Source organism: Equus caballus, chromosome 22, assembly GCF_041296265.1.
Source record: "Equus caballus isolate H_3958 breed thoroughbred chromosome 22, TB-T2T, whole genome shotgun sequence".
Taxonomy (NCBI): domain Eukaryota; kingdom Metazoa; phylum Chordata; class Mammalia; order Perissodactyla; family Equidae; genus Equus; species Equus caballus.
This window is the reverse complement of record NC_091705.1, coordinates 19,457,486-19,470,330: the sequence shown is the minus strand read 5'-3', so window position 1 is coordinate 19,470,330 and position 12,845 is coordinate 19,457,486. Positions and strand designations below refer to the sequence as shown.

General features: G+C 45.4%; 1 long non-coding RNA gene across 1 annotated transcript; it reads left to right on the top strand.

Annotated features, from left to right (window-relative positions):
• Positions 1–699: 699 nt before the first annotated feature.
• LOC138920014 (uncharacterized) lies at positions 700–12,346 on the top strand. Its single transcript, XR_011430603.1, has 5 exons — positions 700–794; positions 9,575–9,854; positions 10,777–11,006; positions 11,135–11,195; positions 11,472–12,346. It is a non-coding gene; the product is annotated as an uncharacterized lncRNA (long non-coding RNA).
• The last annotated feature ends 499 nt before the right edge of the window (positions 12,347–12,845 follow it).

The following is a 12,845-nucleotide window of genomic DNA, read 5'->3' as shown; positions in this document are numbered from 1 at the left end:
CCAGGTCACCTTATCACAGAAACCACAGCTTTTGCTTCCCTCCGGCTTTTATTCTGCATGAGTCAGGTAGGCCCAAGGCCTGCAAGCCAACTTGCAATGTTTCATATTTACTCTGTAGTTCCCAGGAGTCAAGGCAGTGAGAAGAGGCAGGCCGAGGTCATCCCCAGGCAGCCTGCATGGCCCAGATCTCTGTTAACCCTTTACACACAGGATACCATCCTTGCTGCTGATAGCTCTTGCTGTGCCCGAGCCTTTACTCCACATGATTTGACCCTCCACTCATTATGATTCACAGGTGAAGGCAGAACCCAGAGGAGGACAAAGGGGTCAGCGTTTAGCTTCTGACACTCAATATGAGCTCTCAAGGAAGCCCTTTCAAAACAGGAATTCTGGAAGGCAAGGATTTGTGCTTGCCAGAGCTGGGCTTTGTTGAGACATAACAGAGCTTTCTAAATTCCCCAAAGCTTCTCTGTAAATATTGGGAAAGCTCAATGGCGTCCCACTCAAAGTCATGGCATGGGGACATGCAGGTTATGTTTCACATGGTGGGGGTGGAGGGGGTGGGGATCCTTTATGGCCTTGGGGAAAGGGACTGGAGAGTCGAGACCTGCTCCCTGGGCTCCCTCTAGGTCAAAATCCAGGGGCTGGGGGGTGGGTGTGTCTGATGACACAGGTTTGGAAACTCCAGGGCAGAGGGGAGTGCCCTGCTACCCACCTGGAGAGCGGGGAGAGCCTTCCTCGGGGAGCGGCCTGCACTACCAGGGGAGGTCACGATGGAGAGAACCAGCGGCGAGGTTTGTTACGCTGAGAGGCCCTGAGATTCCCCTGCCCACCCCTGCTCTAGCCTCCCACGTGCCCAGAGGGGCTTGGAAGAGATCCAGGAACATGCCCGTGGCCCCTAGAGAGTGGCAGGGAATGGACTGAGAGGCAGCATGCCAGCCAGAGGGTCACCATGATGGCAGGCAAGGGGACTCCCTGACATGGTCCTTGGTGGAAGCTGAGGAATGGGCAGCCTAGAGTCAGGGGCTGGGGGAGTGAATGGTTGAGCCTTCTCCAAGGGCCTGCAGCCCCCACAACAGCTAAGACGGCTGCTCAGCCCCAATCGCAGGGCCACGCTCAGCCTGAGGGACTGAGATTGGTTTTAACAGCCGTGTCCCATTCACTGGTCTGGCATCTCTTATTCGCGCCAGGACTGACCTCTCTTCACTGTACTAATTTCCCATAAGCCCTGGAGTCAGCACCAATTCCCCGTGATGCCTGATTTGGAGAGCAGCCTAATAGTCCACGAGTTTTTCCTCAGCAACAAATTAAGCTAATGAGCAAACCCTGGCCATTCATCTCCATGAGGCCGGCTGGAGAGTGGGAGGCCACGATGCTGTCGTGAACGGCACCAATGTCGCTCTCATTTTCTTCTCCGATGAAAATAATCAATTCTCTCCTCTCTGCCTTAGAGTTGGGAAGGGGCGTGCTGCTGCGGTGGTGGACGGACCACCCTCGGAGTCCTCACAGACTCCAGTCTGGTGAAGAGAAACTAAAGAATCTTGGGGTCATGACAGGGTAGTAAGAGAACACCACCTGCTCCCCTCAGTGTCCAAATCCATGTCGTCTTCCCTGGAGCAGAGTGGGAGGGGGCTCCAGAACTCCCTGGCCCTTTCCCAGATTTGAGTTCCTCTGTGGCTGTGGTTGTGGGGGTGGGGCACATGCCAAAGCACCCTGCCTCTGTGGGAGCCCCTTGTGCCCTTCTCCCCCCCGGCTGGGTTAACCAGACTGGGAAGATCATAGTAAGGGACTGGAGGGAAGAGGAGGCCCCAGGGCTCAGTGTTGAACCCCTTGAGTGGACATTCAATGTCTCTGGTTACACACTAAGGGGGAAACTGGAAGGTTCTGGGAGCTTATTGGGGGGTGATGTGGGGGGCACCAGATGACTATGCCCTCAACCAAGCCTTTCTTTGGGTTGGGGTCCCCCAGAAATAGGCCAGAAACAAGGGTTAGGGTGTAAGCAAATTATTTGGGAGGTGAAAGAAACTTCAATAGACAGGAAAAGGAATAGAGACAAGGAAAAATGTGCTACTGTGTCAGCTCCCATGCAGGCAACTGGGGCTGTCTTGGTGGAGAACCCCAGGAGACATTGTAGGACACGCACCTCAGAGCTTTCCCATCTCGGGGGTGAGGGAGCTGGGGTATTTACCCATCACTCCTGTCCACTATGGACAGAGGGCTGCTGCGGGGGTAATTAACTTTCAAGTGTTTGAGGCTTGTCCCAGGTATGGGCTGAGCGGGCTCCCACAGTCAGAAAGCCCACAGTCGGTGAGTGGCAGGTGTTTCCAAGGAGCAGGCTTCGGTGCAGAGAGGTGAGTGTGGAGGAGAGATGGGCAGGTACTGATGAGTATCTGCTCCATCGCCCAAGCTGGGTCTTCAGCTGGATGTCTCTCTGTGTGACTTGCTCCCCCATTCTCTCACTCTTTCTGTTTGGAACTTGCTCCCCTGTAGACCTTTCTCATCTCTCATTCCTGGTCATCACCCACCTTCTTTGGGTTGGTCCTTCTCTGGGTTTCGCCCACCAGCTCCCTGGGTCCCTCCTCTCCTGCTGTAACTGCAGAACATAGACCCAGGAGGTCTGAAACTCAGGCCACAGCAAGTCTTCTTTATGAACGAGCTCTCCTCCACCCAGACTGATTTAGACTGCTCTTACACCTTCCACGGCTCCCCATTTTCTTCAGGACAACACTTACTTCTCTTATTCTGGTGCCTTCATTTTAACCCTAATTTCACTCTACAGATTTCAGTTTCAGAGCTCTTTTATGGCCCATTCCAAACAGTGTGGCCTGAGCACTGAGTCTGTAGTTAGCTGTCTCTTTGTTGTCACATGCAGTTCCCCACCAAGGATTCCTTTCCTTCCTTTCTCTACTTAAGCAGATGCTGTATCTTTCAGAGACCTATTGAGATGGAATCAGAAACCACATGAGCCTGTGCTGAGCACTTAGGTCCTGTTCTCTAGGAGAAAGAGTGAACCAAAGACAGTTGAGCATCTCTCTGAGATGCACAGATTTCCCAGGGGCCTGCCAGTCAGCCTTGGCTGGCTGGACACACCAACAAGACAGCAGGGAGCATAAGCCAGATTAGAAGACAAACTTTTCATTAGAAGGAACTGTCTGGTCATTGTCCTCTGAGCAAAAAGAAGATTAGAAATGAGAGGGATGCGACAAAGCCAGCAGCAGTTGGAAGTTGGCCAACAATTCCCATTTGATTCCAAATCAAAATTTGCAATATTAATGCCACTGAACTGTACACTTAAAAATGGTAAATTTGGGGGCCATCCCCAGTTGCCTAGTGGTTAACTTTGGCACACTCCACTTGGGCAGCCCGGATTCAGTTCCTGGGTGTGGACCTACACCACTTGTCTGTCAGTGGCCATGCTGTGGTGGTGGCTCACGTAAAAATAAGAGCAAAAAGAGGAAGATTGACAGTGGATGTTAGCTCAAGGCTAATCTTCCTTAGCAAAAAAAAAAAGGTAAATTTTAAGTTATGTATATTTTTACCACATTTAAGAAATGCAAGAAAGAAAAGAAAAGTAAACAAAAGAAAAGGCCTATGTATTGAAAAAAAAAACCCTAACAATCTGGAATAGCATAATTGTTGGGGATTTGGAGAGTGGGTGGTTGAAAGGGAAAACTTCTGGGTGACGTCGATAAATATTCTTTACAGTTTTTCAAGACCCAAGGTTCTGGCACAAATTCATAATCTGGATCAGACAGAAGGCAATTTCTGGAAGAGAGAAATAAGCATCTGGACAATTTTTATAAACACCCCCTCTGGCACCAGGGTGGTGTGCTTTCTGCTGACGTGTTTTGGCCAGTGCATGAACAGCCTAAAGAGAAGCATGCTGGGTATGAAGGCCAGGCTTGTCCTGAGTCCTGCTGAGTAGGAGTGGAGGGAAAAAGTTTTCTTGCTTCCTACCAAATCCTGCAGCACAGGGATGAACAGTTTGGGTGAGTGAGAAAGTTTGTAGGAGGTACAAACATTGTAGAGATTGTCCAACTTTCTCCCAGGGAGAGGAAACAAATTCCAGCCTTGGGTCCTTCCAGTTGGAGGAGGGAATGCAACCCTCCCCAGCATAGCATCCTGTTGATAGCTGAGGCCCTGGCCCCCCTTAGCCAAGGCTTTAAGAGCAATCATGACACCTGCTTTTAGGGAGTGTGGGGTGAGATGAGGCAGAGTTCTCACTGTCCTCAGGGACCTCTGGGAATTAGAAATGTGCATGGGAATATCATTTGGGGATAGGAGTTTCTGGAGGAAGCCAGGGATTGCCTGCTTTTCCAAAACAAGCCCAAGCCACGCCTGCAGTTTCCAGGCAGCCTTTGTCAGTGTAGGGTCCTATCCTGTCTCCAGCCATCTGCGGGGAAGCAACACACTGAACCCACTCCTCAGCTAAGGCCTTCTTGCCCCTGTAGATCAAATAAACTGGGCTCAAGCCAGCCTTGATGGCCTAATGGTTAAAGTCTGGTGCTCACTGCTTTGGTGGCATGGGTTTGCTTCCTGGTCACGGAATCACACTACCTGTCTCTCAGTTGCCATGCTGTGGTGGCGGCTCACATACAAGAACTAGAATGACTTACAACTGGGATATACAACCGTGCACTGGGGCTTTGGGGAGGAAGGAAAAAAAAGAGGAAGATGAGCAACAGATGTTAGCTCAGGGTGAATATTTCCCTGCAAATAAAAAACAAAAAAGTAAACTGGGCTCGACCCCCCAGTGTCATGGCCTCTGATGGCCCAAAACATTCCCTGAGTGACTTCTGTGGATCCTAGAGGGCCAGCTTCCTCATGGTGCCCTTCGTCCTAGTTTCTGCATCCAAACATTAAATCTCTACTCTCTGCCCATATTGCAACCTGGACACACTCAGACCGTTCACTGTTCTCCTCCCAAGATGCTGTCACACCCATAGGTTTATTACTCTTATGGAAGGTTTGAGGGGTCATGCAACATCTTCAATTCATCTTGAAAGCTCTCCTCTCTGCCCCTGCCACCTGCTCCCCATCCTCTCTCTCTTTTTCTCCCCTCTCTCTCTCAGGAGCCAACATCATCCTTGTAGCAGAGTGCTCTTCCTCCTCCTCTCAAGTTTTGGCACCTGCCGACATCCTGCCCATGGGTGCTCTGTTCTCCCCCAGAGGGCTTCTCCAGGCAAACCTTCTAAACAAACACAGCACTCTCCCCAAGAGGACTTCTGATTAACTCAACTTTCTCCATCTCCTTAATTAGAAACAAGTTAGCCAACCCAGGAAAGAGACATTTTATCATGAATTAGCCAAATTACTATCTCCTATTGATAGGGTAGATCAAAAAAAGAATAGAAATGATTAACCTTGAAAACATTTGAGATACAGAATCCTCAAATCTTCAGATTGAAGATTTTTTTAAAAAGAGAAGGGTTAAAACGCAAAATCCACCAACATGTGTTTTAAACCCATGCTTCTCAAGATCCCTGGGGATCTTGCTAAATGCATGTTCTAATTCAGCGAGACTGCAGAGGGGCCTGAGATTCTGCATCTTTAACAAGCTCCCAGGGGATGCTGGTGCTGCGGGTCCATGGACCACATTTTGAATAGACCAACAGTTTTCAAAGTTACTGCTGTAGGAATTACCTGGGGAACTTCAAAAATATTAATGCCTGGACCTCACTCCAAGATTCTCATGTAATTGAGAATGGTTGGGCATTGGTATTTTAAAAAATTTCCAGGGGGTTCTAATGTAGAGCTAAGGTTGAAAACCTCTGCCCTAGAGTAGAGCCTCAAGCACATGGATTAATGTCTTATCTTTTCTTAATCGCAGTACTTGACACAGGTAGATAAGAGGAAGACGCAGTCCGTTTGTAAAGGGGAGGCCAATTGCTACATTCCCAGCAGTCCTCAAGAGTTCTGGGGAGAACCATGTAGGAACTCAGCTCTTTTATTGTGGTGGTGACAGTAAATGGCCTTTTTATCTAAAGCCAGCTTAAAAGGATATGCTAATCAGTAAAATGGCAAATTGAGCTAAAATAAAAAGAATAAAAGGATACACTGGTAAAAAAATGGTATAAATTAATATGTAAAAAAGCAAATTTTAGGACTAAATAGATACAATAAGAATAAATGTTTATAATTAAAAATTAAGCTAAGATAATACTCTCAGGTTGACACTCTCAGTTGATCTTATGGGACCTGCAACAGTAGCAACTTCATATGGCTCAAAAGTAACAACATGTTTAAAAACGAGAAGATTTAATGATAAAGCAAAATAAGATGAAAAGTTAAGAATCCACATCAGGGAGAAGTTCCTCTATGCAGGACAGGAGCAGTGCTTTGGGCTGGGGGCCCACTTGTCTATTCTTCTAAGCTGGGTCTTGCCGAAGCTTGGGATCTGGGGTGACAGGGACCCCAGGGCAGAAAGCTCTTGGCACTGGCTTTCTGGTGCTTGGCTATGAGGCCTGAGGTACCTGCCAGGACCCTTAACTTCTTTCAGTGAGCATCGCTAGGTGGCTCTTCAGGCATCAAGTTGTTTAGTTCAACCCACGGGCAAACGGTCTATAGACTGCCAAGATTCTTACTAGAGACTTGGAGGAGGGTACTGCTGGCAGGCTGGTCAAATTTGCAGACTAAATTCAATTTATTAACCATTTATATACCTCCTCTGCGCCAAGCCCCGTAGAGGATACTGTAGATATGACAGTAAACAGGAGATCAGAGAGTGGTGTATTTAAGGTTTGGTGGGGTTAGGGCCCTGGAATGGGGTTAGGGAGAGTTGAAGATTGGGGTCCCCCAGAAGCAGACTCTGAGATGAAGTTTAGCATATGGATCTATTGGAGATCTGGGGATCAAGCTCTGTGGAAGGGAAGGAAGCAAGATCAGGCACTGGGAGGAGCTGGACTGCAATGCAGTCTCAGCAAAGGCCCAGCTGACCTTACGTGGAACTCCGAAGCTGGGATGGCCCCTCACAGGGTCTCATGTTGCAGGGATAGTTCTGAGCCTTTATATTCCCCCACTGACCACTTACTGGATATCGACTCTTCTCTTGGGTGAGGTAGCTGTCTCTAGCTGAGGATAGTTTCCAGGGAGAGATGATAGCTCAGGGCAATCAGCCAGCAGCACTCTGAACAGCTGGGACGATAAGTTCTGATGGGGAATCTTGTGTTCCATCACAGTGTCCATTATAGGGAGTATCTTAGTTTGTTTGGGCTGCTATCACAAAATACCATGGTTGGGAGGCTTGTAAACAACAGAAATTTATTTTTCACAATTCTGGAGGCTGGAAGTCCAAGATCAGGGTGCCAGCATGGTCAGGTTCTGGTGAAGGCCCTCTTATGGGCTGCAGACTGCTAATTTCTCACCAGGTCCTCACATGGTGGAAGGGGGTGAGGGATCTTTCTGGGGCCTCTTTTATAAGGCTGCTAATCTCATTCATAAGGGCTCCACTCTCCAGGCCTAATCACCTCCCACAGGTCTCACCTCCTAATACTGTCACTTTGGGGTTAGGATTTTAACATATGAATTTTGGGGGAGCACAAACATTCAGTCCATAGCAGGTAGTGATGAAAAATATGGCTGGACAGGATCATTCTGGATAAGATCCTGAATGTGAAATGAATCTGTGTATGGTTAGTTGACGGGATGATCCCTACTGGTCTTCAATGAAGCACCTGTAAAACTAACTCATCTTTGCCCAGATAGACCTGACATATCCACAGTGAAATGAGCAAAGTGTTGACTTGGGTGGCGCATGGCAGATGCTCAATACATCACTCTCCCGTCTGGGCCCCATACACTGAGTGGCCTGAAGAGTGGACAAGGATGAGGTGAGGTCTGGAGACCAGGCAGGTCTTTGCCGTGGCTGTGGAGTCAATGGCTGTTTGGTACAGAGGAGAAAAAAATCTAGGGGGACATGGAAACTATCTTAGAATGGATCTGGGGAAGATAACCAATCTCAAAGGAGGGAAGAATTTGCATCAATATCGGGCAGTAGTTTCTAAGGTAAGAATTGCTAGACAAAGGAATGGGGTGAACTTCTCACCTCTGGCGATGGCTCAAGAGAGGTAACATGATCAGGAGGAAAATGTAAAAATTAAATAGGGAGACATTGCTAGGTTAAACTCAACCTTGACTTTACCTTGTAGCTGGAGACTAAGATATGATGAAGAATGATAAAGAAGAGATTTTTACAGATTTTCTAGAAACTATAAGAAGAAATTGGAGTGGGATTGGGAGAGTTTCTGTAGAGGACAGTCACAGAGATCAAAAGGGGAAGGGTCTGAGATATGGATAAAAGGGAATGAACTGATCCCATATGTCCAAGATATTTTTGGGCGCAACACCTGCTATTGTATATAAGCACATGGTAAACCCCCAATATGTCTCCAGAAGGTTTAAAGACATCACCTGTGGAAACCCTAGGGAGCAGTTCTTAATCTTATTTGTTCAGTGGACCCAACTGACAGTCTGGTGAAGCCTATGGACTTTTTTCAGCATGATGTTTTTATATGCTTGAAACAAAATACTTAGATTACAAACACATTTATCAAAATATTAGAAAAACACAATCATGAGGTAGTAGGACACATTAAAGAACCAGATCTAGCAGTGGATCTAATAACTACTGCACTTTGGAAGTAGTGCTGAACACAAATGGTATCTCCAAAGACACCTACAAGAGATATCTATGAGCATCACGTGATAAGAAAAAATGTGTGATTTCTATTTGTGATGAAGCCACAGGCACTGCTAAGACTACTGTGGTTTGTTACTTACATTCATAATTGAAGAAGTGCTAAATGTTAGTTAACTAAATACTAGTTTAGATAAATAATAGTTAACTTTTCCCCACCCAAGTTTGGGGATCCCATCAATTCTTCCACATTCAGTCTGAAGACCCCAGGTTTAGGATCCCTAGAGTGACCACGATAGGGAGTCGGTAGCCAACAAGGCTGAGACTGCTAGTTGGGTCAGATGTCAAAGGACTCACACTATAATTGGGTACCTGGCAAGAGTCTCTCACATTCCCTACCCTCCATGACTCTATAATCCTTCCTTTTGGCATTCAAGGCACTTTCTTTTTAATCTGACATGAAATCATCATCCCAATGCGGATGAAGGTAATAAATAAAATTTCTGGACTTAACTTATTTTCCTGCTATTTACTACTACTGTTGACCTGGAGAACTATTCTACTGGGAGGGCTTTCCAAGGGGCAGAGTTGGAAGCTTTGGGTAAGGATGGAGTTAGGTCTGAGATTTAGGACATGGTAGGCTTGGCAGATGGTGTGAATCCAAGGCATGTCTCCACCACATTTAACCAGCATGTGTTGTTCATTCAGAAACAAAGGAATGTTTTCCAGCCTTAAGGACTCTTGAGTTAAGTTCCAGGGATTTCATGCTCCACTTTCCTTTCTTGTGACAGTTTACAATGTTTAGTAGAGTTGTACTCCTATCAGAAAATGGCCTGAGTTTACATGTGATATTTTCCAAACATAGTGTGACGGAGTGTATCATTGGTCTCAATTCTTCCTCTTCTGTTTTATGCATTCACCTCCTTGCTATGACTTCAGGGTGGACAGAGTGTACTCCTTGACCCCTGGGCTTTGACCATGATTATGTGACTTGCTTTGGCCCGTGGGATGTTAGCAGACAGGACACAAGCAGAGGCTTGAAAAGTGCTTGCAAGTTGGAGTTTTCTTCTCTGCTCCTGCCTTTGGCCATAAGAAGAACATTTCCTGGGTAACCACTGGACAAGGAAGATACGGAGACACATAGAACAGACCTGAACCTGGCCTGTAGCTTGGAACCAAGCCCAGCTGAGCCTGGCTTAGATTAGCCAACTTGCGATGTGTGAGTATGAGAATCAATACTTACCGTTATATGCCACTGAATTTCAGAGATGGTTTTTATTGCAGCATGATTCTAGATAGAGCTGGCTAATATACCTGCAAACACCATATTTTCAAGGACTTATGGTTTACAATAAACTCATGTTTTAATTTATCCATTGCTTAAAATTCTGTATATGAAGTTTCCTCTAAGAAAGATATGCCTATTAGTTTTAAGTCCAATATTTTTTTTCTAAACTCTGGCAGTTGGCCACTCAAGATACTACTGTACATGGAACACACATAAGCTGATGTAACTCAGAGGTAAATAGTGGGGTGGTGGTAAGGTTAAGTAGAGAAAGCTGTTAGATATTAAATTTAGCAAATATTTATAGAATTCCTCCTATGTGCACGGTACTTTCTAGGCATTAGAGATACACAGATAAAACTCTCTCCCTTCACGGAGCTTTCCTCCTAGTGGTCATTTGCTAGCTAGAGGGTCATTCCATTCCATAGCAGAACAGAGTTCTCAGTATTAAACTATGGATTATGGGAGTGGAATGGACACAAAGAATAAGGAAAGTTCACACCCACTGAGACTTTAGTAGCGGAACGGACCATTAACCATGAAGGGAAAAAGTAAGGAATGGATGAAAGCCTAGGAAATAAGTAGCAATGAGTTTCATTCAAAATGGGGGAATAATTCCATGTGCCAAGTGGGAAACCTAAAAATAAAAAAATAAATAAATAAGTCAAGGAGAAGAAGTGGCTTTTTTCTTGCCAGGAGTTGACCTCAGGGTCAAGAAGAGGAAGAGAAATGGACTCTAAATTGTTAACTATTATGGCCTTTTCCTCTTAGGTAGGACTGACTTTCTAAGTAGAGCAGAGACTCTTCTCTGTGGCTAACCATATATTTATCCTCAAATGTCCGCTGCTTCTTCCAGGATATTTTTGCTTGAAGACTTGTCAAGTCCTCTCAGACAACCTGAATGATTGATCTAAACCATCCACTCTACTGGGCAGTCCTGGTGCTGATTCTGGCCTTCTTTGCACTCACTTCCAAGACATTTGCAGAAGTGAAAAAACCAGATAATCCACCAGATATACGTTTGGTTGACAAGGTCAAACATCTGAATATATGGAAGATTCTGGAAGCAACAATGGCTTAAACAAGGTAGGAATTTATTTCTCATTCACATAAAATTTGAGTGGCTGTCCACAGTTGATATGGTGCTCCATGCTATGAAGAACTCTGACTTCTACTGTTGTTGCTCCATTTGTGGCCTTGACCTCCTGTCCAAGATGACAGCCTCTACATTCCAGGCAGCAGGATAAAGAAGAGGACAAGGAAAAGGAAGAAAAGGTATATTACTGCTGCTTCCTAAGGAAGAGATAATACTTCCACTTACATTCTGTTGGCTGGATTTTAAACATATTGCTTCTCTCAGCCACTAGAGAGGCTGAGAAATATGGTCTTCATTTTGGGTAGCCATGTGTCCAGCCAAAAGTTAGGGGATCTAACACAATGGAAGAAAGGGTGGACACTCGGGATGATTTTGTCAGAATAGACTATGCTGTGGTACAAATAAACCCTAACATCTCAGTGGCTTAATATAACTAAGCTTTATTTCTCACTCAGGAACCTGTGTTGACAGATACTCCACCATCTCTCAGTGGATTCACCTGGAACCCAGTGCCTCCAGGACAGCTGTAACATGGGAAGAGAAAGCACAGAGGCAGGACACCAGCTCCTAAATGCCTCAGCCTACAAATGGCATTCACCATTTCTACTCTCAGCCCATTGGCCAGAACTAGTCACCTGGCCTCCACCTAACTAACAAGGAGGCTGGGAAATGTGGAGAAGCATTTGATTATTATCAATGAGCAATAAATGTCTCTGCCATATGGGTTAAAACTGTTGAATTCAGTTAAAAATTGTATATGTGTATATGCACAGGCAATGATTAATTGCTATAGCAAATTGAAGTTTTGACTGAACACTCTGTCAGTATTTCACATCCTTTTCTTCCTCCCAACTGACTTACAGGTGGCTTGGAGCCTCAGATTTCTTCTATCCCTTCTATTCCTTCTATTCCTTCCATCTTCTATTCCTGCTATCAATTTGTGCTTGACTCTGTGTATCCACAGTCTTAAAGAAAAGCCATAGGAACTGATGCTAGATTTTCCCATCTGGCACAGAGGAGGCCTCCTTTTAAGCAATAATAAAAATAGCCTCCATTTATATTTCGTTTTTCCTCCTTTGTCTCTTCTATTGAAAGAGCCAGTTAAACAAAGTGTGTGCTTTCGGCGCCTGTTCTGTGCTCACTTTAAGATTTAATCAACCCTCTGAACCTGCAGCATAACTGCCTCATAATGTTAAGTTAATATATTGAGATCAGCTCAAACCCATCATTCCCAGGGGTGGTTTTGTTTAAAGGCTAGTTGTAATTGAATTTCTAAAAAACTGCCAAGCTTTCAAGGTACCAAAATAAACATTATCCAAACAGAATCTTACCCTGGAGTCTTTGATTAACTTATGTGTACTTTAAGAAAATAGAAGTTTTAAAATAATTTTTTTAAAAGGGAGCTGAACTCTTTGATGTCCCTTTAAAAGTCAATCACCATCATCTCCTATTTCTTGAGGCACCCCTAGCTGAATACCTAGGTTTACACATCAGGTAAATCAGCAGCTGATTATTATTGAAATACAGTTTCCTCTGCTTTATAGGAAGTTGCCTTTCAGGCTCCTTTAACCCCTGGGCTCTTTCATTGCTCAACTAAATATCTTCAGGGCTGCTCACCGCCCACAGAACAGGGTCCAAATTCTCTAGCCTGGAATCCAACACTTCGTATGATCTGTCTCCAACATAATTTTCAAGGCTTATCTCGAAATACAGAACCTTTCCCCTTTCATCCAAGCATGCCTCCTACTCATCAATCACATCCCCCAGTTCACGTCTTGCAAATGTGTTTGACACACTTCTGCTGGGGTGCTTGTTGATGTTATTCCCTT